Genomic DNA, 22,351 nt, shown 5'->3' on the forward strand with positions numbered 1-22,351 from the left:
TCTGTAACAGTCCTTCTGCACACCAATCTCCAACATCTGCTCTCTGCAACAGTCCTTCAGCAACTCAGTCTAAAAACTCTGCTCTCTGCAACGATCCATCTGCACCTCAGTCTCCTACCTCTGCTCTCTGTAAGACCCTTCTGCAACCCAGTCTCCAAACTCTGCTCTCTGTAACAGTCCTTTTGCGAAATTGGTTCCAACCTCTGCTCTCTATAACAGAATTTTTGCAACCCAGTCTCGAATCTGCTCTCTGTAACAGGCCTTCAGAACCCCAGTCTCCAATCTCTTCTATCTGCAATGATTTTTCTCCACCCCAGTCTCCAACCTCTGCTCTCTGTAAGATCAATCTGAACCCCAGTCTCCAAACTCTGTTCTCTAGAACAGTCCTTCTGCATACCAGTCTCCAGAATCTGCTCTCTGTAACTGTCCTTCTGCACCTCAGTCTCCAAACTCTTCTCTCTTTAACAGTCCATCTGCACGTCAGTCTTTAAAATCTGCTCTCTGCAACCATCCTTCTGGACCCGAGTCTCCAACTTCTGCTCTGTGCAACAGTCCTTCTGCACCACAGTCTCCAGACTCTGCTCTCTGTAAGATTCTTCTGCACTCCAGTTTCCAAACTCTGCTCTCTGTAACATTCCTTCTCCACCCCAGTCTCCAACGTCTGTCCTCTGCAACAGTCCTGCTGCTCCGCAGTCTCTGAGATCTGCTTTGTGTAACATTCCTTCTGTACAGAAGTCTCCAAACTCTGCTCTCTGTAAGGGTCCTTCTACACCCCAATTTCCAACCTCTTTTTTCTGTAACAGTCCTTCTCCACCTCAGTCTTCAAACTCTGCTCTCTGTAACACTCCTTCTACACCTCAGTTTCCAACCTGTCCTCTCTGTAACATTCTTTCTGCACCCTAGTCTTCAACCTTTGCTCTCTTCATTGGTACCTCTTAACCCCAGTCTCCAACCTTGTTCTCTACAACAGTCATTCTGTACTGCAGTCTTCAACCTCTGTTCTCTGTAAGGGATCTTTTGCTACCCAGTCCCCCACCTCTACTTTCTATATCAGTCCATCTGAACCACAGTCTCCAAACTCAACTCTCTGTAACCGTCATTCTTCTCCTCACTCTGCAACCTCTTATCTCTGAAACAGTCCTTCTGCAACCAGTCTTCAAACTCTGCTCTCTGCAAGATTCCTTTTGCACCCCAGTCTCCATCTTCTTCTCTCTGCAACAGTTCTTCTCCACCCCAGTCTCCAACCTCTGCTCTCTGTAAGGGGCCTTCTGTACCCCAGTCTCCAAACTCTGCTTTCTGTATCAGTTTTTCTGCACCCCAGTCTTCAACCTGATCTCTCTGTAATAGTCTTTCTGCATCTCATACTCCAACCTCTAATCTCTGCTACAGTCCTTCAGCACCCCAATCTCCAACATTTTCTCTCTGCCACAGTCCTTCTGCACCTCAGTTTCAAAACTCTGCTCTCTTTATGATCCTTCTGAAACCGAGTCTCCAACCTCTACTTTCTGCAATGGTCCTTCTGTAAACCAGTCTCCAACCTCTGTTCTCTACAACAGTCATTCTGCACCCCAGTCTCCAACGTCTGCTCTCTGTAAGAGTCTTTCAGTCTCCAACCTCTGTTCTCTGTAAGGATCCTTATGCACTCTAGTCTTAAACCTCTGCTTTCTGTATCAGTCCTTCTACACTGCAGTCTCTAAACGCTGCTCTCTCCAACGATCCTTCTGCACCTCAGTCTCCAAACTCTGCTCTCAGTAAGATTTTTATGCAACCCAGTCTCCAAACTGTGATCTCTGTAACTATCCTTCTGCACCCCAGTCTCCAAAAACTGCTCTCAGTAAAAGGCCTTCTTCACCCCAGTCTCCAACCTCTGCTGTATGTAACATGCCTTTTGCCCCCAGTCTCCAAACTCTTCTCTCTTCAATGATCCTTCTCCACCCCAGTCTCCAACACCTGCAATCAGCAACAGTCCTTCTGCACCCCAGTATCCAACCTATGCTCCCTGTAAGATCTTTCTGCACACGTGTCTCCAATCTCTGCTTTCTGTAACACTCCTCTGTACCCCAGTCTCCAACTTCTGCTCTCTGTAATGGTCCTTCTGCAATTTAGTCTCCAACATCTGTTCTGTGCAACACTCCTTCTGCACCCCAGTCTCCTAACTTTGCTCTCTGCAACAGTTTCTCTGAACCTAAGTCTCCAACCTGTGCTCTCAGTAAAAGTCCTTCTGCACCACAGTCTCCAAACTCTGCTCTCTCTAACAATTTTTCTGAACGCCAGTCTCCAAACACTGCTCTCTGCAATGGTCCTTCTGCACCCCAGTCTCCAAATTTTACTCTCTGTAACAGTCCTTCTGCACCCCAGTCTTCAAAATCTGCTTTCTGTAACAGTCTTCTGCAACTGAGTCTCCATCCTCTTCTCTATGCAACAATACTTTTTCACCCAAGTTTCCAACGTGTGCTCTCTGAAAAAGTCCTTCTAAACCCTAGTCTCCAAACTCTGCTCTCTGTAACAGTCTTTCTACACCCCATTCTCCATACTCTGCTCACCCCAAAAATACTTATGCACCCCAGTCTCTATCCTGTTCTCTCTGCATCTTTCCTTTTAAACCCCAGTCTCCAGCATCTGCTCTCTGCAACAGTCCTTCTGCACCCCAGTGTCCAAACTGTGCTCTCTGTAAAAGTCCTTCTGGACCCCAATCTCCAACCTCTACTCTATGCAACAGTCCTTCTACACCCCAGTCTAGAACCTCTGCTCTCAGCAAAAGTTTTTCTGCATCCCAGTCTCACAACCTCTTCTCTCTGTAACAATCCTTCTGCACCTCAGTCTCCAACCTCTGCTCTTTGCAAGGGTCCTTCTGCACCTCAGTCTCCAACCTCTACTCTCTGTAACAGTGCTTCTGCACCTCAGTCTCAAAACTCTGCTCTCTGTAAGATCCTTCTGCACCCCAATCTCCAAACTCTGCTCTGTAACAGGCCTTCTGCACCCCAGTCTCCAACCTCTGCTCTCTGTATCAGTCCATCTGCAACCCAATCTCAAACCTATGCTCTCAGCAATGATCCTTCTGCACCCCAGTCTCTAACATGTGCTTACTGCAACAATTCTTCTGTACCTCAGTCTAAAAATTCTGTTCTCTGCAACAATCCCTCTGCGCCCCAGTCTCCAACCTCTGCTCTCTGTAACAGTCTTTCTGAACATCTGTCTCCTAATTCTGCTCTCTGTAAGACCCTTCTGAAACCCAGTCTGCAAACCCTGCTCTCTGTACCAGTCCTTCTTCACCTTAGTCTCCAACCGCTGCTCTCTGTAGCAGGCCTTCTGCATCCAAGTCTGAAACCTCTCCTAGCTGCAATAGTCCTTGTGAACCCCAGTCTCTAACATCTGCTTCCTGCAACAGTTCTTCTCTACCTCAGTCTGAAAACTCTGCTCTCTGCAATAATCCATATGTACCCCAGTCTAAAATCTTTGCTCTCTGTAACAGTCCTTTTGTAACTCAGTCTCCAATCACTGCTCTCTTCAACAGTCCTTCTACACCCAAGTCTCCATACTCTGACTGCCCCAACTGTCCTTCTGCACCCCAGTCTCCAAACTCTGTTCTCTACATCGGTTCTTCTGCAACCCAGACTCCAACCTCTGCTCTCTGTAACAGTCTTTCTGTACCACAGTCTCCAACCTCTGCTCTCTGTAAGGGTCCTTATTTACCCCAGTATCCAACCTCTGCTTTCTGTATCAGTCATTTTGAACCACAGTCTCCAAACTCTGCCCTCTGTTACCGTCCTTCTGCAACTCAGTTTGCAATATCTGTAAGGGTACTTCTGCACCAGAGTCTCCAGCCTCTGCTTTCTGTGACAGTCCTTCTGCAATCCAGTCTCTAATCTCTGCTCTGTGTAACTGTCCTTCTGCACCTTAGTCTCAAAACTCTGCTCTCTGCTAGAGTCCTTCTGGACCCCAATCTCCAACCTCTAATGTCTGTAACAGTCCTTGTACATCCCAGTCTAAAATCTCTGCTCTCTGCATCAGTTCTTCTGCACCCCTGTCTCCAACCTTTGCTCTCTATAACAATCCTTCTGAACCTCAGTCTCCAACCTCTGCTCTCTGCAACGGTCCTTCTGCACCTCAGTCTCCAAACTCTACTCTATGTAACAGTGCTTCTGCACCTCAATCTCCAATCTCTGCTCTCTGTAAGAGCCTTCTGCAACCCAGTCTCCTAACTCTACTCTCTGTAAAAGTCCTTCATCACCCCAGTCTCCAAATTGTGCTCTCTGTAACAGGCCTTCTGCACTCCAGTGTCCAACCTCTGCTCTCTCTATCAGTCCATATCCACCCCAGTCTCCAACGTCTGCTATCTGTAACTGTCTTTCTGCACACCAGTCTTTATCCTCTGCTCTCTGCAAGAGTCCTTCTGCACCCCAGTCTTCAAACTCTGCGTTCTGCAACAGTCCTTCTGCACCCAAGTCTCCAACCTCTGCTCACTGCAACATTCCTTCTGCACCCCAGTCACCAAATTCTGCTCTCTGTAATGATCCTTCTGCACCACAGTCTCCAAACTCTGCTCTCCGCAATGATCCTTCTGCACCTCAATGTACAACCTCTTCTCTCTGCAAAGATCTTTTGGCACCCCAGTATCAAACCTCTGCTCGCTGCAACAGTCCTTGTGAACCCCAGTCTCCAACATCTGCTCTCTGCAACAGTTCTTCTGTACCTCAATTTGAAAACTCTGCTCTCTGCAATAATCCGTCTGCACCCCAGTCTCCAACCTCTACTATCTGTAACAGTTATTCTGTATCTCAGTCTCCAATCTCTGCTCTATGCAACAGTCCTTCTGCAGCCAAGCCTCCAACATCTGTTCTCTGAAACAGTCCTTCGATAAACCAGTCTCCAACGTCTGCTCTCTGAAACAGTCCTTCTACACCCCAGTCTCCATACTCTGCTTGCCCAAACGATCCTTCTGCACCCCAGTCTCCAAAGTCTGCTCTCTGCAACAGTCCTTCTACACTCCAGTCTCCAACCTCTGCTCTCTGCAGCAGTCCTTCTATACACCAGTCTCCATACACTGCTCCACCCCATGATCCGTCTGCACCCCAGTCTCCAACCTCTGTTCTCTACATCAGTTCTTCTGCACCCCAGTCTCCGACCTCTTCTCTCGGTACCAGTCCTTCTGTACCACACTCTCCAACCTCTATTCTCCGTAAGGGTCCTTATGCACCCCAGTATTCAAACTCTGCTTTCTGTATCAGTCCTTATGCACCACAGTCTCCAAACTCTGCCATCTGTAAGAGTCCTTCTGCAACTCAGTCTGCAACCTCTGCTCTCTGCAACAGTCCTTCCGCACCCCAGGCTCCATCCTCTGCTCTCTGCAACATTCCTTCTCCAGCCCAGTCTCCAAACTCTGCTCTCTGTAAGAGTCCTTCTGTACTGCATTCTCAAAACTCTGCTTTCTGTAAGGATACTTCTGCACCCAAATCTCCAAACTCTGCTTTCTGAATCAGTCCTTTTGCACCCCATTCTCTAAACTGTGCTCTGTGTAACTGTATTCTGCACCTTAGTCTCTAACGTCTGCTCTCTGCTACAGTTTTTCTGGACCCCAGTCTCCATCATCTACTCTCTGCAACAGTCCTTCTGCACCCCAGTCTCCAACCTCTGCTCTTTGTAAGAGTCCTTCTTTCCTAAAGACTCCAAACTCTGCTATCTATAATGGTCCTTCTGTACCCCAGTCTTCAACCTCTGGTTTTTGAATCATTTCTTCTGCACCCCTGTCTCAATCCTCTGCTCTCTATAACAGTTCTTCTGCACCTCAGTCTTAAACCTCTGCTCCCTGCAACAGTTCCTTCTGCACCCAAATCTCCAACTTCTGCTCTATGCACAAGTCCTTCTGCACCCCAGTATCCAACCTCTACTCTCTGTAACAATCCTTCTGCATCTCAGTCTCCAACATGTGCTCTCTGCAACAGTTCCTTCTGCACCCAAATCTCCAATTTCTGCTCTATGCACAAGTCCTTCTGCACCCAATATCCAACCTCTGCTCTCTGTAACAATCCTTCTACATCCCAGTCTCCAAATTCTGCTTCCTGCAGCAGTCCTTTTTAACCCCAGTCTCCAACCTCTGCTCGCTGTAATATGCTTATGTACCCCAGTCTCCAAACTCTACTCTCTGGAACAGTTCTTCTGCACCGCAGTCTCCAAACTCTGCTCTCTGTTAAAATCCTTCTGCACCTCAGTCTTCAACCTCTGCTCTCTACAATGGTCTTTCTGCAACCCTGTCTTAAACCTCTGTTCTTGTAACAGTCCTTCTGCTCCCCAGTCTCCAATCTCTGCTCTCTGTAAAAGTCCTTTTGTACCCAGTCTCTAATCTGTGCTCTCTGTAACGGTCCTTCTGCACCCCAGTCTTCAACCTCTGCTTTCTGTATCAGTCCTGCACCCCAGTCTACAACCTCTGCTCTCTGTAAGAGTCCTTCTGAACCTCAGTCTCTATCCTTGCTCTCTGCAAAAGTCCTTTTGCAACCCAGTCTCCAACCACTGCTCTCTGCAACAATCCTTCTGCACCCCAGTCTCCAACGTCTGCTCTCTACAACAGTCCTTCTGCATCCCAGTCTCCAACCTCTGCTCTCTGTAAGATCCTTCTGCACCCCAGTCTCCAACCTATGCTATCTTCAACGTTCTGTCGGCACCTCAGTCACCAACCTCTGCTCTCTGTAATGGTACTTCTGCAACCCAGTCTCAAAACTCTGCATTTTGTATCAGTCCTTCTGCACCTCAGTCTCCAACCTCTGCTCTCTTTAACAGCCTTTCTGCATCTCAGTCTTCAACCTCTGCTCTCTGCAATTGTACTTCTGCAGGTAAGTCTTCAAACTCAAATCTCTGTAACAGTTATTCTGCATCTCAGTCTCCAAACTCTACTCTCTGTAAGATCATTTTGCAAACCAATCTCCAAACTCTGCTCTCTGTAACAGTCTTTCTGCACCGCTTCTCCAAACTCTACTCTATGTAAAAGGTTTTCTTCACCCCAGTCTCCAACATCTACTCTCTGGAACAGTCCATATGCACACAAGTCTCCAACCTCTGCTCTCTGCCACAGTCATTATGAACCCCAGTCTCCAACATCTGGTCTCTACATTAGTCTTACTGCACCTCAGTATGAAAACTCTGCTCTCTGCCACGATCCTTCTGCACCCCAGTCTCCAACCTGTGTTCTCTGCAACAGTCCTTCTGTACCGCAGTCTCCAACCTCTCTTCTCTGTAATGGATCTTCTGCACCCCAGTCTCCAAACTCTGCTTTCTGTATCAGTCCTTCTGAACCACAGTCTCCAACCTTTGCTCTATGCAACAGTCTTTGTGCAACCCAGTCTCCAACCTCTGCTGTCTGCAAGAATCATTCTGCACCCCAGTCACCAACATCTGTTTTCTGTATCAGTCCTGGACCACAGTCTTCAAAATTTGCTCTCAGTAACAGTCCTTCTGCACCTTAGTCTCCAACCTCTGCACTCTGCAAGAGTTCTTCTGCACCCCAGTGTCCAACCTCTGCTCTCTGCAACAATTTTTCTGCACCTCAGTCTTCAACGTCTGCTCTCTATCACAGTCCTCCTGCATCTCAGACTCCAACCTCTGCTCACTGTAAGATTCTTCTGCACCCCAGTCTCCAACCTCTGCTCTCTTTAAAGGTCCTTCTGCACCCCAGTCTCTAACCTCTGTTCTCTGCATCAGTCTTTCTGCACCATAGTCTCCAACATCTACTCTGCAACAGTTCTTTTCCATCCCAGTCTCCAACCTCTGCTCTCTATAACAGTCCTTCTGTACTGTAGTCTCCAACCACTGCTCTCTCTAAGGCTCCTTCTTCATCCCAATCTCCTACCTCTCCTAACTGCAACAGTCCTTCTACACCCCAGTCTAAAACCTCTGCTCTCTGCAACAGTCCTACTGCACCCCAGTCTTCAAGTTCTGCTCTCTGCTACGATCCTTCTGCAAACTCTACTCTTTGTAACAGTGCTTCTGCACCACAGTCTCCAACCTCTACTCTTTGTAACAGTGCTTCTGCACCACAGTCTCCAACCTCTGCTCTCTGTAATATCCTTCTGCAACCCAATCTTTAAACTCTGCTCTCTGTAACAGTCCTCGTGCACCCCAGTCTCAAAGCTCTGCTCTCTTGAACAGGCTTCTTCACCCAAGTCTAAAAACTCTGCTCTCTGTATCTGTCCTTCTGGACCCCAGTCTCCAACCTCTGCTCTCTTTAACAAACCATCTGCACCCTGTCTCCAACCTATGCTCGCTGCAACAGTCTATGTGCACCCAGTCTCCAACATCTGCTCTCTGCAACAGATCTTCTGTACCTCAGTCTGAAAACTCTGCTCTCTGCAACAATCCTTCTGCACCCAAGTCTCCAAACTCTGCTCTCTGTAACAGTCCTTCTGTGCATCAGTCTCCAACGTCTTCTTTTTGTAAGACCCTTTTAAACCCAGTCTGCAAACTCTGCTCACTTAAACACTCCTTCTGCCCCCCAGGCTCCAATCTCTGCTCTCTGTAACAGGCCTTCTGCACCCCAGTATCCCACCACTGCTCTATGTAAGAGGCATTTTCACCCCAGTCTCCAACAGCTACTCTCTGTAATGATGCTTGTGCACCCCAGTCTCCAACCACTTCTCTTTGCAACAGATCATCTGCACCCCACTCTCAAACCTCTGCTCTGTGTAAGATTTTTCTGCACACAAGTCTCCTACCTCTGCTCTCTGTATCAGTCCTTCTGCACCCCTGTTTCCAAACTCTGCTCTCTGAAACAGACCTTCTGCACCTCAGTCTTCAACAACTGATTTCTGAAAAAGTCCTTCTACACGCCAGTCTCCAAACTCTGCTCTCTGGAACAGTCCTTTTATACCCCAGTCTCCATAATCTGCTCTCTGCAAAGATCCTTCTGCATCCCAGTCTCCAACGTCTGCTCTGCAACAGTCTCTCTACAACCCAGTCTCCAACCTCTGCTCTCTGGAAGATCCTTCTGTACCCCAGTTTCCAAATTCTGATTTATGTAACATTCCTTCTGCACCCCAGTCTCCAACCTCTACTCTCTGCTATGGTCCCTCTGCACCCCAGTCTCCAACCTTATTCCCAACAACAGTTTTTCTGTACTGCAGTCTTCAACCACTGCTATCTGTAAGGGTCCTACTTCACCCCAGTCTCCGAACTCTGCTTTCTGTATCAGTGCTTCTGAACCACAGTCTCCAAACTCTGCTCTCTATAACAGTCCATATGCACCTCACTCCGCAACCTCTGCTCTCTGCAACAATCCTTCTTCACCCCAGTTTTTAACCTCTGCTCTCTGTAACAGTCCTTCTGTACTGCAGTCTCCAACCTCTACTCTCTGTAACAGTCCTTCTGCACCCATGTCTAAAAAACTATGCTTTCTGTATCATTCCTTCTGCACCCCAGTCTCCAACCTCTGCTATCTGCAACAGTCTTCTGCACCTAAGTCTCCAAATTCTACTCTCGGCAAAAGACCTTCTGAACCCATGTCTCCAACGCCTGCTCCCTTAAACAGTCTTTCGTCACCCCAGTTTCCAACCTCTGCTCTCTGTAATAGTCCTTCTGCACCCCAGTCTCCAAACTCTGCTCTCTGTAATAGTTCTTCTGCAACTCAGTCTCCAAATTCTGCTCTCTGCAACACTCTTTCTGCACCCAAGTCTCCAAACTCTGCTCTCTGCAACAGTCCTTCTACACCTCAGTCTTCATCCTGTGCTCTGTTGAACAGTCCTTCTGCACCCCAGTCTCCAACCTCTGCTTTCTGTAACAGTCCTTCTGCACCATATTCTCCAACCTCTGCTCTTTGTTACAGTCTTTGTATACCGCAGTCTCCAAACTCTGCTCTCTGTAACGGTCCCTGTGAACCCCAATTTCCAACCTTTGTTTCTGTAATAGTCCTTCTGCACCTTAGTCACCAAACTCTGCTCTCTGTAACCGTCCTTCTGCACCCCAGTCTCCATCTTCTGCTCTCTGTAACAGTCCTTCTGCACCTCAGGCAGAAACCTCTATTCTCTGCACGATCCTTCTGCATTCCAGTCTCCAACCACTGCTCTCTGTAACAGTCGTCCTGCACCTCAATCACTAACCTCTGCTCTCTGTAAGATCCTTCTGCAACCCAGCCTCAAAACTCTGCTCTCTATAACAGACCTTCTGCATCCCAGTCTCCAACCTCTGCTCTCTGTAGCAGGCATTCTGCACCCCAGTCTCCAAACTCTGCTCTCTGAAACAGTCCTTCTGCTCGCCAGTCTCCAACCTATGCTCTCGTTAACGGTCCTTCTGCACCCCAGGCTCCCACCTCAGCTTTCTGTATAATAATTCTTCACCCCAGTCTCCAACGTCTTCTCTGTGTAACAGTCCTTCTGCATCTCAGTCTCCAAATCTGCTCTCTCTAACAGTCCTTCTGCACCCCAGTCTCCAACCTCTGCTTTCTGCAACATTCCTTCTGCACCCCAGTCTTTAACCTGTTCTCTCTGTAACAGTCCTTCTGCTCCCCAGTCTCCCACCTCTGCCCTCTGTATCGATCCTTCTGCAGCCCAGTCTCCACCTCTGCTCTCTGCAACGATTTCTGTAACTCTGTCTCCAACTTCTGCTGTCTTCAATGATCCTTCTGCACCTCACTCTTCAAATTCTGCTCTCTGTGACAGTTTTAGTGCAATTCAGTCTCCAACCTCTGCTCTCTGCAACCGTCCTTATGCACCCCAGTCTCCAACCTCTGCTCTCTGCAACGATCCTTCTGCACCCCAGTCTCCAACGTCTCCTCACCTTTACACTCCTTTTGCACCCCAGTCTCCAACCTTTGTTCTCTGTAACGTACTTGTGCAACCAGTTTCCAAACTCTGCTCTCTGTAACATTTTTTCCCCAATCCAGTCTCCAACCTCTGCTTTCTTAAACGGTCCTGCTGCAACCCAGTCTCCAACCTCTGTTCTCTGAAACAGTCCTTCTGCTCCCAAATTTCTAATCTCTGCTCTCTGTTACAATCCTTCTGTACCCAGTCTCCAACTTCTGCACTCTGTAATGGTCCTTCTGCACCCTAGTCTCCAACCTCTGCCTTCTGTATCAGTCTTTTTTCACCACAGTCTCCAAACTCTGCTCTCTTTTACAGTCCTTCTGCACCTCAGTCTCCAAAATCTGCTTTATGTAAGATCGTCTGCAACCAAGTCTCCAAATTCTGTTCTCCGTAACAGTCCTTCTGCACACCAGTCTCCAACCTCTGCTCTCTGCAGCGATCCTTTTTCATCCCAGTCTCCAACCTCTGCTCTTTGCAACAGTCATTCTGAGCCCCAGTCTCCAACATCTGCTCTCTGCAACAGTTCTTCTGCACCCCAGTCTTTAACATCTACTCTCTGAAACAGTCCTTCTACACCCCTGTCCAAATGCAGAAGAATGAGACCTAAACTATCACTTACCCTGCAAAAAATCAACTCAAAATGCATTAAAGACCAAGGCTCTAGACCAGAAATTATGCAGTTTCTAGGTAAAAACAAAGTAAATCCTCCAACCTACAGGCAGAGGCAATGACTTTCTCAATAGGATGCCAAAGCTCAGGAGATAACACCAAAAGTTAGCTAATAGGATGGCATCAAATTAGGAAGGTTCTGCACAGCAAAGGAGACAATTAGAATATGAAGAGAGAACCTACAGAAAGGGAGAAAGTCTTTATGAGGTGCTTTCCTAAAAGAAGATGAATATTCAGAATATTAATAAAGAACTCAAAAAACTTAACATCAAACCCACAATTATTAAATAACCCAATTATCAAATAACCCAATTACCAAATGGGAAACTAAATGAACTAAACAGACAAGTCTTAGAAGAAAATATGTGAGTGGCCAACAAATATATGAAAATACTTGCAAGTCAAGACTACCCTGAGATTTCATCTCACTTCATTGACAAAGGCAACCACCAAGAATACAAACAGAACCCAGTGTGACAAGGAGAGAATTGGAGAGAAAGGAGCACTCTCACCCTGTTGGTGGGCATGTAAGTCAGCACAACCACCACGGAAATCTGGATGGAGGCTCCTCAGGAGTAGGCATGGACCTCCCTGCAACCCAGCTCTACCTCTGCTTGGTATTTATCACAGCGGATCGAGGTCATCATACTATAATGACACATACATGCCCATGAACCAGCCGAGGTGACATCAGTGGACGAATGGATAAAGAACATCTGGTATATGCACACTGGAATTTCATTCAGCCATAAAGAAGAACGAAATTATGTCATGCTGGAAGATGGATGGATCTTCAGAACATTAAGGAAATTAAGCAACTCAGAAAGTTAAGGGCCGTATGTTTTTCCTCTGTTAAAGCTAGAGGGAGAAAAAGAAGGAAAGTTGGGAAGGGAGTCTCATCATGAAAGTTGAAGGAAGATCAGTAGAGTCAAGGCACCAGTGGAGGAGGTGAGGAAAAAGGAAATATTGGAATGATATTGGCCAAAGTTCACGGTTATTTTGTGTGCATGTTCAAATATGAGTCAGCAAATTCCACCATTATGGACCACTACAATGAACCAATGAAGTGTGAAAAGAAGAGTTTCACATTACATGGGACAGGCACTATTCTTGGAGGGTGCCCATTTTTTCCAATCTATAAATACCACGATCATTTACCACTGTCAAAAATCTCTACAGATTCGAATGTTCTGATTAATGCTCCACCACATGGCCTCTTCTACTTCAGGGTCCCCAATTCTCACTGAAATCAGGGAGCCCGTTTCAACGATGCCATCTGTTAATGTCTTCCCAGGCTTCCAAGGACAGCGGCTGTGGGTTTCACAAGGATCTGGTGCTGCCTTCTGAACGCATGTCCACGAGGCCTTGGCAAATGCTGGTGCTCCAGGCCCTCCTCCAGATCCAGCTGTGAGCCCAGGGAAAAAGTCACATAACACAACCTCCAACACCTTATTTATTTATGATCACCATCCTCTCCATTATTCAAGGATCATATTGGTCATTGAACTTAAGCAAACACTGAGTCCAGATTTCAGTCCATCAACCAAAGAGAGTCTAATAGGCACTCCCCGAGGCTCAGGAAGATCCTTGGCCCTAACATTTCTGGTGATTACGTCCGTGTGACTGCATTCAAGGTGAACCAGCAATATGTCTTGACTTCTTGGTCTAGAAGACTCAAGCAAATTCTCTTATATATTCTTAAGGCTCCTATTAACAAAATACAGTAAAATATTTACCTTTTATTTTGGTGTGACCCTTATACTCTCCTGGGCTATATTTTATACTCTTACCTGAGGCGTTCTAAGATCAGACCCCAATTAAGAGTCTGGTGACAATGTGGGATGATTGATGAGCATCTTAAAGACAATTGGGCTGGGGATGTGGCTCAAGCAGTAGTGCGCTTGCCTGGCATGCGTACAGAGCGGGTTCGATCCTCAGCACCAAATACCAACAAAGATGTTGTGTCCGCCAAGAACTAGAAAATGAATATTAAAAACTCTCTCTCTCTCTCTCTCTCTCTCTCTCTCTCTCTCTCTCTCTTTCCTCTCCTCTCCTCTCCTCTCCTCTCCTCTCTCACTCTCTCTTAAAAAAAAAATAGACAACTGCCCAGGTAGAGTCACCATAGGGTCTTCAATTTAGGGAAAGCTAGTCTCCTCGGGTGAGGAGGGGATGCTTCTAACAGCAAAGAGGGTTAATGGAGATTTCAGGGTTCAAGGCTCTGAGATTTGTCTAATTCCACTGGTATTTTGCCATTCTAATTAAGAGAGTCTCAATCATTCCCCCATTATTGCCCTAATTGACATAAGAGAGACCAGGAGAAATTGTGGATTTATAGTTTTCTTTCTACTTCTGCAATTTGGGGAATTTGATGTTTTATTCTGATATTAACCTTTATCAATTTCAAGAGAGAAAATATTTCTCATGATCTGAACCTGACTTGAAGGAGGAATATAATGCTTGAACCTATCATTTTCTTTCTGTAAGTCTCCCACTCCAGTCAGTAACAGCAGTCTGTAGTCATGTTGTAATGTTCATTCCGACCCTGAAGGTCGATGGTGTTATTCCAAAGCTCAGTTTTCCATAGACATTTGATTTCAGGCCACGATAACTTAAAGTCTCTGTTAGGTCATTGCACACCAGGAATTATCAGGACTCCTTTTCTATGGGCTGTGACATCATCAACATATTCAATTTTCTCAGATCAGACATCCAACCTACCTACTCAGATCTGTTATCTAGAACCATCTCTTATGTAAACCACTATTGTGGTCAGTGCCACCATGGTCAGGTAGAGATGAAGAATGACTCATGATGTCTTAGAGTAGAGGAAGTTAACACAGAAAAAAGTTATAAAATGGTTGGGAGATCTGGAAGAAAAAAGAAAAATAGGGCAGGTGACAGCACCCCATATATGGAAACTGTAACTTCCCTGGAAAGAGATGCTCATTCCACGCTACTGTGACCGACATTCAGGAACAGCTTTCTAGGAGCCTGCACACACAATTCCTGGAGCCAAGGAGATTAGTTCCTGCCTCTACAGGGCTGGTTTGCTGCTGCTGCTATAGGATCCAAAAGAACCCGCTTTCTTCCTTTCCTTTCTTTCTTTCTGCCTAGTGTTTGGCTCATCTTGACAGAACCTCCTAAAATGGAGGCCTGCAGGCAGGGGAGTGTGGGAAAGGAGGTTCTCGTACTTTCTGTCCCTCTGGTGTGGGGAGAAAACAGAAGGACAGAGATGGTGCTGAACACCCACACAAGGTGTCCAACACACTTGAACCTGAAAGTGGGAAAAGGGTGTTTGTGAAAAGAGAGGAGAGAAAGGAGTATCAGAGATTTTAAAAGCGGGAGTTGGAGTTGAAGCTCCAGATACAGACTCTCTAACCAGGTGCCTACAAGTCGCTGGGAGACATCTTTTTTCAGATGACTGTATACTCCAGTTTGAAGATTGGTCTAGACTTTGATCGTGCAAAGGGATGCACACCCTCCAGCCTGCTTCCTCAGGACACTCTGGGCCTCGTTGCTTCTCAGGCTGTGAATGACGGGGCTCAACAGGGGGCTCACCACACAGTAGAGCACAGAGACCAGGGTGTCCATGTCCAGCCTTCTCTGGGCCTGTCATAGTGGAAGATAGCTGTTCCATAGAAGACCACCACGAGAGTGAGGGGGGACACACAGGTGGAGAAGGCCTTCCTCCTTCCCTGGGCAGAGGGAATCCCCCAAATGGCCGCCATGATTATTGCGTAGGAGCCTTCAGTGAAGAGGCACAGGATCAGGCCTATGGTGGCACTGACCACGTGGAGCACAGACTCGTTGACAGAGGAGTCTGAGCAGGAGAGCTTCAGGAGCAATGGGGTGTCACAGAGAAAGTGGCTAAACTGGTGGGGATCACACAGAGTGAGTGTGATGGCCAGCACTGTGTGTGTGACCAAATTCACCAGCCACACAGCCAGGACCCAGTCACCAGGCCAACACAGACCTTCACACTCATGATGACTGGGTACTGAGGAGGACGGCAGGTGGCCACACAGCAGTCATACTGGCCACACAGCCAGTAAGAAGCCTTCTGTGCCAGCACTTGTCACCAAGAAGAAGATCTGGGAAAAGCAGACCTCATAAGAAATGGCCTTCTTCTCCCAAAAGAAGTTCACCAGCAGTACTGGGAGGGTGGTGAATCTGTAGCAGACGTCCAAGAAGCTCAAATTGCTGAGGAAAAGGTACATTGGAGTGTGGAAACCAGGACTGACTCTGGTGGCCACTATTATGAGCATGTTCCTCAGGAGAGTGGTCAGGTAAATGAACAGAAAGAGTAGAAAGAACCAGCCCTGTAGGTTGGAGTGGTTGGAAAATCCCAAGAAGATGAATTCAGTGACAAATGATTGATTGCTCATTTCCATAGTATCATAGCTACAAAACAGAGAAAAAAAGACCATGATGAGAATGGACTGAGAGCACCCCAAACAGGCTTGTTAATCTGCAGCAACATGGCAAATAATATTGTATACAGAGATGCCTGGACTCTGGAAAGAGATGTATAAGAGTGAGTTTAGAGAGAGCATAACTTCTCACAGACTTTTGCATGGGTGCCCTTTTGTAAGAATAAATGCAGACTTGGTCAAAATGCACAACCAGCTATCAACCCCTGTGTCTCATTGAATCTGCAGTATCTCCCTCCTAACACTGTGCTTCACTGTGATGAATTCTTTTTTGTATTTCTCTTATTTCAAGTAATAAGTTTTCATTGTGGAAAAATGAAGAAAATGCAGAAAGTTACTCAGAAGAATAGAACAGGTCAAAAAATCAAAGCTCTCTTTGCATTCATCCCATTCTACCTCTATCTATCTTTAAAATATTCAAAGCAAAATTTCCCAATATTGTTGTACTCTATTTAGTTGTTTGCCTTGTAATATTAATTTCCTAACATGAAATTAAGTTAATATCTCCCTTTTTATTGTAAAAAAGTTAGCTCATCTCTATTCCTCAGTTTCTTCCTTGCTTAGGATATTAATGATGTCTATTTCACAACTGCTGAAAAAAGTTTTGAGACAATATAAGCTATGGGTCTGGCACATTATATTTACTCAATGCCTTTTATCATGTTAGAAAATGTCTATACATTTTTCACTAGTTTTTTTTTTTGTGTGTGTATGTGTGCTGGGTTTTGAATTCAGAGCCTTATGCATACTAAGCATGCACTCTACCACTGGACTTTGCCCCTAGTTTCATTTAGTTATAGTTTTTATCATAAATAGATATTGAATTTTCTTATTTTCTCTGCATCTATTGAAATGATATATATTTTTTCTTATTTAGTCTGTTACTATGGAAATTCGGTTGATTGAATTTTTGAATATTGAACCAGCCTTGCATTCTGGGATTGATCTAAATTGACTGTAATGTCATCCTTATTTTATATGGCTGAGTTTAGTTTGTTAATATTGTTCCCTGCTTGCTTAAGTGTATTCTATCTTCGCTGTTCTCCAGAGATAATCTATTTCTTGAAAAATTCTCTCCTGTATTCTACTTTTATTTTCAGTCAATGCATGTTAGTGGACTAGTGGGAAACAGAGAAGGGATTTCTGATGTTTCCAGGAATCCCTGCCTTAGGTACTGTAAACTCAGTAACAGAAATATGGCCTTCACAGTGACCCACTTTCTAGCAATATGGCTGAGCCTAGTTCTTATTCCTCCCGACGTTAGACATTTCAGTCTGTTCCTTTTCATAGCTGCAAAGGTTTTCCGTTGAGTGTCCTAATGTAACAGTTTCTGTTACTCTTGCCCCTGAAGATTACAGCTTTTGTTCTATGCAAAAAATCAGGAAATGGGTATGGGAGAAGTTTTGGCTGCTTTGCTGCTCTTTGTTCCTCCACCTATCCAAGAAATGATACCATTAAAGACACTTTCTCAGAATACTTCCCTATCTTCCTGGGAGCATTTGGTGGAATCCATGGAGAAAAAGAAAAAATACAAATATCTTATGTCTATAGCCCTCTGGGTCTTTATGTTGTTAAACCAGTCTATACTTAGTCTTTAGCAATCCATTGACTATTTTTTATTTGAGTTTTTTTTTTTTTTATAAATAAACTCCTATGTATCTAGTGGGTTCTACCATAGTTAAAAAAATGCCTGGATTATTTTGGTTGCTTATCTCTCCCCAGACTTTGGTTAGTTGTTTGCCTTATAATCTTCATCCCTAATAAAGTCAAGGAAAGTCATTAATTTGCATTTTCTTCTGCTCTTTTTGGTTATTATAATGATGAAAACAACATGCTTTCTAGCTATTTCAATAGATACTCAAGGTGAAATTTGAAGTATATACACTTACTTTTCAAAAATATTTAGTAATTTTTAATTTAGTTAAAAATGTAGTTATTCTATTCAAAACAATCCCATTCCTAGCATATTTTCAAGGAAATTAATGCACATTTCACAAAAATTCTTGTGTAAAAATTCATAATAACTCAAACAAATATTATGCCTTCAGCAGAAGGACAGAAGACAAATCACGGTTTATCATGCAGTGGAATAATTCAGTTACTTTAGAAATACAAATACTGGAATATTAATAAAATTGACAAATCTAATAAAATTTTCTTGGTGAAAGAAGCCAGATATAAAATATATACTGTATGTTTCCTTTAAATAAAGTACAAAAATTAGCAAAACAGGTATAATGGTCAAGTAATAATGGTGGTCTTTTTTTTTGTTTGGAGCTCAGGGGTGATATCAGTTGAAGCATGAAGGAATTTTCTAAAGTGATAGAAATGTTTTATATCCTGATTTTTGGTAGTTCATATATATGTAAAATATTATAAACCTGTACACTTTAGATCTGTGCATTCTTTGAGAACAAATTACAGTTCAATTTTTGAAAATAGCCTTATTTTAAAAATAAGTAATTAATGGAGAAGAGTGGTACCTTCCTGTAATTCCAAATACTTGGAAGACTAAGGCAGGAGGATCATAAATTTGAAACTCTGCAAGGCGTTTCGCCCCAAATAATTGAAAGGGCCGGGGATATAGCTTCATGGTAGAGTGCCACTGGGTTCAATCCCCAGTACTGCAGTAAGTAAGTAAGTAAGTAAGTAAGTAAGTAAGTAAGTAAATTGATAATTGAAGTGAAAGCATTTTTCCAAGACGATTTTTAACTCAGGTTTGGATGGAACCACATCTAAATATTTTTTTTAGGTCTCTAAGAGGTTAAGTATTTTCTCCCATTTTTTGCATTTCTCTACTTCTTTTTTACCACAGTGATAGTCCAGGACATATGACATTTTACAAGTGACATCAGTTGTTTCCTGATCATGATCTGTTTGAAGCAGTGAATGTGATTGGTGGGTGCATTTGGTCTGTATCACAGATACAAAGCATTGCTCACCATGATGGATGGGCGTGAGCATGTGTGTGTGTGTGTGTGTGTGTGTGTGTGTATGTGTGTTATTGGTTGTGGGATTTGTCTTGACTGCGAACACTGTCTTATAGTTAGTGGGATGGCAAGTTGGCATCTCAGGCAACATTGATAGCAGAAATCTCAAAGAATATAGCAGAAATCTGCCATCTGAGGCTCAGCAAGCTCAAAACACTTGGTTATCCTAATTGCTATAAATGGAAAGACCCTCACTATTGAGCTTCTCTGAGAGCTGCATCACACTGGAGCGGGAGGAGAGAGCCCATTTTCATAGAGATGTACTCTGTTTCTATGGAGACTCCAGCTAGGCTTCAATGGGCTGGTGGGATAGTACCAGTGGATGCTGCCAAGCCCTGGGTCATTCTGAAGAGCCTGCTACTTCAGGGGAGGTGGCAGGGTATCAGCCTATGGGGCCGGGACTAGGCTCTGTGAAGCTGTGTCAGGCCTGATTTTTAAGCAAGGTACTTGGCAATAGAAACCTCGGAAAATGTCCCACCCTCCACCATGCCATGGACCACCAGAGAGCCCAGGTGTGTCTCTGGAAGCCAGGCTTGGGTATGAGCATGGACATCAATGATTTCAGAGTATCAACAATAGGGGAATATAAATCTCTTTCAGGTGAGTGCAGACTGAAAACAGGGACATCTGGAGGGAGATAGACTGGGTTTTAGAAAATCATCAGTTCTCTAGGTCTAGAACACGCAGATAGACCCACTCGTGGAATTGTGCGTGTGAGTCCAAGGAACAGGGGTCGTTAACTGTGAAACCTGGTTCCCCAGGTTTTAGACACACCTGTTTAGTTCAAAAGAGTTATCTGAGTGCTAAAAAAAGATCAAAATGAAGTGGTCTGTATCAGAAGACGTGCTGTGTTGAAGGTGGGAGAAAATCTCTGAAGCCCTCATGGAGAAGGATATGGAGAACTTTAAAGTCCTAGTTGAAGAAGACACGGTAAAGACAACAAATCAGTTTGGGCAGGCAGGCTAGCTGTTGGGATCACTCAGGAAAACAGGAATATGTGAGGAATAGCAGATGTAGAGGAGGCTTTGGTGGATTTGTTTTGAGTAATGTTGAATGTGAGTTATCTGTGGGATAATCACGTAGAAATGCCCTTCACAGACAGCCTAGAACTGCAGGTGTGGATTTGGGAGTCATTGTCTTGAAGGAAACTGTTAGAGCAAAGGGTGAATATAAAATCCCCCAGGAGAATAGAGAAAGTAGAGAAGGAAATAGAGAAAGTAGGGATTCTTGTGATACTTGGTGTTCACAAAAATTGTAGTAAAAGTTTATCCAGAAAGGACTAAAAACACCACACTATCTAGTTCAGTTGTAGGTATGGCTTTCTCTAAATAATTTCCCTAAACAAGAGGTTACCTTATTAACATTGATTTACAAAAAAATCAACTTTGAAATGGAGCTGGAAGCTACATGTACTTGACATTTCTTACGTTCTCTGTTTTCTCTATCAACTACCTGGATGAACTTCAAGTCATTTAGAAATCAGTTATATGTACTTTTTTTTTTAACTCCCCGTATCAAAACGATCAATATGACAATCTCTTTTATAGGTAGATATCTAGATGTTTTCAGAAAAAAAATAAAATTCCACATAGAAGGCAGTTCCAGCAGATTTTACTATGAGAAAATGGTACATGGTCTGTGGATGTGTAAAAGGGAAAACTAACCATAAATGTTCAGGGATTTAAAAATACAATCTCTGAAGTTGTGCATACTGCTATTGTAAAGGTCTTAAATATAAAGGTCAGTGCAGGAGAAACAATTTCATGGGGCATTAAAAAAATCTCATAAATGATTTTTTTAATCTCATAACTCATGAATGACACTTTGTGACACAATATGTATTGCTCCTTAGAATTTATATAATGCAGCATAGGAATTAGATCAACTTAATAGTAAACCCTCTGCTCTGCAATAATAATAACCATAATCATCATAATCGTCTAGAGCATATTTCATAGAAAAATAATTTGAGTGTGTGTCTTCTTAGATTGCTTCAATACACATAAATGCCTGACTTTAAAAACCTTGTTTAATGTAGTTTAAAAGTGGCATGTTTTCTGTAAAAATTTGATTGATTTTTGGATAATCCATTCTATCAAAACTCAGTGAATTTCTTTGAAAAGATGAATTTTTACATACCTTAATCCAATCAGGATTTTTCAAATTGAGTAACGAATAGAGACACACATTAGATAAATAATACCTAACACTTATTAAATGCCTATAAGACTTTTACATGCATTAACTTATTTGGTTTACATGACAACCTATAAGATAACCTATTATCCCAATTTTAAAGAAAAAAGAATTGAAATTAATGCACAATATATTAATGAAAGTAGGGAAACATCAATAAATCCCTTTAATTTGCATAATGTACATTAATTTGTACATTCAATATGTATTAACAATTAACATTTAAGAAACAAAAAAGAAATTGACTCAGAAAATTTATCATGTAATAATTATTATTTGTAGTGATACTTTGTTACCTGATGATAATACCATATATTAGTAAACTGTCTTATTATCTTCAATGCCCAGACATTCTTGTCTTTGGTACTAATAATTCATTGCACATGATTAATAGGCCAACACAGCTTTCATTAAATTTCAAAATCTCAGGGCCTTAAGAAGCTTAAAGTATTTAAATTTCACTAGAAACTCGGTGCTTCAGTTAAGCACAACTAGTTTTAAAATCTGAATATAAACAAAATAAAATAAATAAGTCTAGGGTCTTAAAAGAAGAACTTTTTTTTTGCTTTGGCAATAAATGAAATGTTTTGCTGACTAACCTTAGAAATTCAGTTCCTCAAACGAAAAAAAAAAAATGGGCATGACCAAATCGAGGAAGAATGGTGTGATCATGTTGCCCAGTAAATTGCTTAAAACACACACACACACACACACACACACACACACACAAACACACACACACACACACACACAGTACAAGGTCAATTTATTCAGAAAAATATCTGAATGATTTCAGGTGCTTGTGGCAATGTGAATTTATTACTGTGAAATCTATGAGCTATCTGGCCTGGCCCAGAGTTGTCCTCATATCCTTCCATGAGGTGTGGGTGCTTGGAACCGAGGGAAAGATCAGAGGTCATTGTGCAGAACAGTTGGCCTCAGTCAGTGAGTTCCAAGTGTTCCCAGTGATGCTGGTTCAAGGACACACTTCGGGGGAGGCTGGACTCTTTCACCTAACATGCAGGGATGCCCTTACCCCAAACTGATAGGTTTAAAATCCTAACAAATTCACCAGGAAAAAGCCTCCCTCCTGTCTTGGAGATTCAGCACTCAATTCAGCATTTAACATCTCTTTCAGTTTTTTTTTTTTTTGTGGCCCTGGTGTAGGGGGGCAGTTACCGGAGATTGAACTCAGGGGCTTGACCACTGAGCCACATCCCCAGCCCTATTTTATATTTTATTTAGAGACAGGGTCTCACTAAGTTTCTTGGTGCCTTGTTTT

At 43.7% G+C, this 22,351-nt stretch overlaps 1 pseudogene; it reads right to left on the bottom strand.

Moving 5' to 3' along the window:
• Nucleotides 1–14,900: 14,900 nt before the first annotated feature.
• LOC144372481 (olfactory receptor 5J3-like) lies at nucleotides 14,901–15,844 on the bottom strand (annotated as a pseudogene).
• Between the last annotated feature and the right edge of the window lie 6,507 nt (nucleotides 15,845–22,351).

The sequence above is a fragment of the Ictidomys tridecemlineatus genome, unplaced genomic scaffold, assembly GCF_052094955.1.
Source record: "Ictidomys tridecemlineatus isolate mIctTri1 unplaced genomic scaffold, mIctTri1.hap1 Scaffold_1097, whole genome shotgun sequence".
In the NCBI taxonomy this organism is placed as follows: domain Eukaryota; kingdom Metazoa; phylum Chordata; class Mammalia; order Rodentia; family Sciuridae; genus Ictidomys; species Ictidomys tridecemlineatus.